The 4,233-nt window shown below is 29.8% G+C and overlaps 1 long non-coding RNA gene across 1 annotated transcript; it reads left to right on the forward strand.

Annotated features, from left to right (window-relative positions):
• The first annotated feature begins 2,488 nt into the window (after positions 1-2,488).
• Positions 2,489-4,233, forward strand: LOC18027459. The gene is made up of 3 exons (XR_002896534.1): positions 2,489-2,595; positions 2,735-2,856; positions 3,838-4,233. It is a non-coding gene; the product is annotated as an uncharacterized LOC18027459 (long non-coding RNA).

Raw genomic sequence — 4,233 nt, forward strand, 5'->3', positions numbered from 1 at the left:
CGAAAGGTCGCAAGACACGGAAAAAATAAAAATAAAGGACACAAAACGCTTAATATTAATTAAAATGTTGTATTTTTCGGGACGTTTCAAAATTTAGTTATTTTATTTATTGTATGTTGTATGAATATGTTGGAACAAACATATATGACGGATCTAGCAAGAAGTAACAACAAGCAACCAATCAATACTAACCATCAAACTATCCTAATCTAGTAATATTTATGATCAAACTAAAGAATAAATTACTAAACTTAATATAAGGTAAAACAGAATATGTACATAAACATAAAAGCTATGTTTTGAAATTTTTTACGAAAAGGCAATACATAAACATAAAACATAAAGGCGGTCAGTGAATGATTCTCCTTTAAACAAAATGCACAAACATTATGAATATGTTAGATCAGGGGCGGAGGCAAGTGAGAGGTAGGGGGGTCAGCTGAAGAACAAATGTGAAGAAATTCTTCACTAATTGGTATATAAATATGAAGATTTTCCAAAATGTATAAACATTGTTTATATATCAAAACCCAATTAGAAAAAAATAAACTTGAATTTTAATGTATTTACACAAATATATATAGAAATGCAACAAAAATAATCGAATCAACCAAAAATATACGAGTCAAACCAGAATTTAACACAGAATGTAAGATGGATCGGTCATATAGATCGGTCATATAGATCGGTCAAATGACAAATCCTTGAAATACAATTCGGATTGACTTGAAACCACTTCTTTTTAGAAATCTAACTCAATCTTTCAGACATATCTAAATTTGAGTTCAATAGTACATTGTTAAAGCCTTTATTCAATTCAGTCTTTCAGACATATCTTTTAGCTATGCATTAGCCTTTTACTCGTGTGCATCTAACAGTATATCTCTTCATCATTTTTCAAACTATGTATGTAATTTGATCGAAGCCACTCCCAAACACTTACTTAAACATAAAATATATTAAAAATACCGAAATAACCTAGAACATTCTAAATGCAAGACAATACTAAATGAGATTCAAATACATGGAAATGTCCTAAAAATTGTACAAAATAAAATTAAAAACCTATAAAATAAACTTCTAAAACATGCAAAAAATACAATTATCAAAAATCGTAGTTATAATCTCTTTATTTTGTTTGAGTTTGTCTAAGAGACCAAAAAAAAGATTGACAAAAGAAAACAGAGAATCCAAAGAAGCCAATTGGGTTGCAACTTGTAAGGTTTGGTGGGCACGTGATCAATTGGGATTGAACGGACACCGTGATCAACTTTTACACGAAGCTTTGTCGGCTCAAGTGTTACAGTTACTTTTTTATTTAATAATCGTTGTGGCTATTGAATATCAAATATGCTAACTAAAAAGACATTAAAAGGTGTGGTTGTTTCTATATACTTGTGTTTCTCTTTATTGACTTAGTGATTCTCTTTTGTTGAACTATGATGTTTATGAAATCCAATGGTACTAACTTAGTTAAACTAGCAAATTAGACACATTAAGATTAAAAATTAACTAGTAAACATTAATAAATAAAAAACAAGAAACGTCAATCTTTGTAAAAAGATGAAAAGAGAAGCACTAACTAAAAGACCTAACACAAGTTGGGTGTAATGAATCAAACAACGTGTCAATTTTGTAAATTTATATTTGTTTAACCTTGATTGTATTGTAGGTAGGTCACCTTTCCAAAATTTTTAACTATCCAAAGTGATTTGTTTTTTCTTTTATTGTAACTTTTAAGTTTTATATTTTAATAATACGGTATTAAAAAAAGTATATAACCTGAATTGACCTGGATTTATAGGCCATGCTAAATTTTGATTGACACAAGAAACTTCTGAAGTCGGAGAATCAGATAATTCTCAATCTCCTCTTAATGGTTTTTTAAAAAATATATCTTCTGAAATTCATATGAGTTAGTCCATTTCATTAGTATTTTCCTACATGCTATTAAGATAGGTATATACATAATCATATCTTGTTATCAAATGTGAAGAAAAAAAACTAATATGCAAATCACAGCAATACAAACACAGAAATACTATACTCAATATTAAAATTTGTATTGAGTTTGTGCTACGACATGAAAAAAAAGTAATTTTACGTAATTCATAAGTTTTACCAACGGTAAATTTTGGTTCTAAAAACAATTATGAATTAAAGATCTAGAAAACTCTAATTCCGAAAGAATATAATTTTTTATATGAAAATAAACAAAAGAGAGTTAATAGCTCAACTGATAATGATTTCAGATAAAGCCTAAAGATTGTTGGTTCAAATGACTTTTGGAACAAAACTAATATTACATGCTATGAATCAGGTATGGAGGAATTACGAGCTTCCATCCAAAACCTACTAATAATTTTTTTTAAAATAAAGAACAAACAAAAGCTGACGAAATAGTAAAAAGTAGTTGTATTTAACAAAAAAAAGGAGAAATGAAACTTGCGCGTCAATATATAAATCTCAACCCCTACTCTTCTTTCTTCCCTCCTTTCGCGCCTTTGTGGGCGAACAAAAAGGCATCCAGGTTCAATGAACCTGGAAGTTCTATGTTCTTGTTTTATCATCACCATCATCATATTCTTCATCACCGTAAGCATGCTCATCATTATGATACTATATATATATATATAATTCTTTATATACATACCTAACTAATTAAACGAATATACAATATTTTGATTTGTTGGATTTCTTATTTATTCTAAAACTGTAATTTGTTAATTATTAGTTTACTAGCGACTTATATATATGTAAACGAAGCTTTGATGAAACTGCGGACAAATTGGGCCGAGAAAGAGAGAAGTATCTATGGCATCTTCGGCGACTCATCACTTCATCATCATTATCATGGTATTTTTCTTTGTTCAGCTCATCTTTATATATATGCCATAACTATTTTATTTTTAAATGTGATCACCAATAGATTAAAAACGTTTTTCGTTGCAATTTATTGCCGTAATTATATCCATGAGTTCGCTGGAAAACATGTTCGTGTCTGCTGCACACACATTTTTTGTTTTTTGGGTTAAAACACGCATTCTCTATTTTATATATGTATATGTACCAAAACACATGTGAAAAAAAACTCGTTATGTTCTGTCTTTTCTATTTCTGAAAACTGATGTATTTTCAATTCATTATTGGCACTTCTCTAAACTCGTTAACGAAAAAGGATCATCGAGGATGTTTTTCTCAAAAGTTGTATGGTTTGACATGGCATATTACATTATTACAATTTTATAATTAGAGCAAATGAAAACTGGGAGTAGTAGTACATCTTGTAAAGACTTGACCAGAATCGGTCTAGTTGGTAAATTGGTAATTAATGATAACATCTGTTGAAGGGTGCCCAAACTAGCATAACCGATGTTTGAGAAACAGATATACCACATTTTTGGGGGGAAACTATAAGCAGTAACTCCATTCTAAGAGATAATATTTATATATTTAGTAGGCTTTTTTCTTTAGGGTGTAAGTAGAGAAACTAACTTATATATTCATTTTGCGTTTAATTATATTCCAACAATGGTGTTATGTTCATGCGGGATAAATACTTTATATACTCTTTTAGTTGAATAGAAAATTATACATGGTCTGTATATAAAAGAAAATGTCTAAATCTATAGGAAAGTATGCTTGGTAATATTAGTTTTTTTTTCTTTTGCTATTCATTGTTCCTTCATCTTCTCACTCTTCTTTCTGCCTTGCTTTCGAGCGTCGAACCCATCAATCGTTGCTCATAAAAATGCCTTCGCTGACCAGACGAGCTACAAGAGTTATGTAGAGTTAAATGCTTGGTAATATACTTTCATTTTAACTCCATGCATGCAGGATCAAGCTCAAAGAACGGCGTAAGACAGGAGCCAAACATCACCTCAACACAAATATGCTCGAGATGATTGATCAATATGCATATGGGAGAAAGTATATCAATATGGAACTAATTATAATTAGTATTACATTATCGTTTGATAGAAAAACATGAATAGTGTTCATGCATGGCTTGAAACATGAAACAAAACAAAAAAGAGTTCCCCTTTCAGAAACTTCAATCTATTTTGTTGAGAGAGAAAAAATAAACAAAACTTATATGTAGCTGTTGTCTTGCACTCTCATTTTGATTTTCAGTTTTGCATTGACAATGGAATAGTTGATTGGAACTTGAAATCCTTTTCTTGAAGCTGGGTTATTTCGTCGACGCCTATATATAATTTATTACGTGTCAAC

This window comes from Eutrema salsugineum, unplaced genomic scaffold, assembly GCF_000478725.1.
Source record: "Eutrema salsugineum unplaced genomic scaffold, Eutsalg1_0 scaffold_10, whole genome shotgun sequence".
Classification (NCBI taxonomy): Eukaryota; Viridiplantae; Streptophyta; class Magnoliopsida; order Brassicales; family Brassicaceae; genus Eutrema; species Eutrema salsugineum.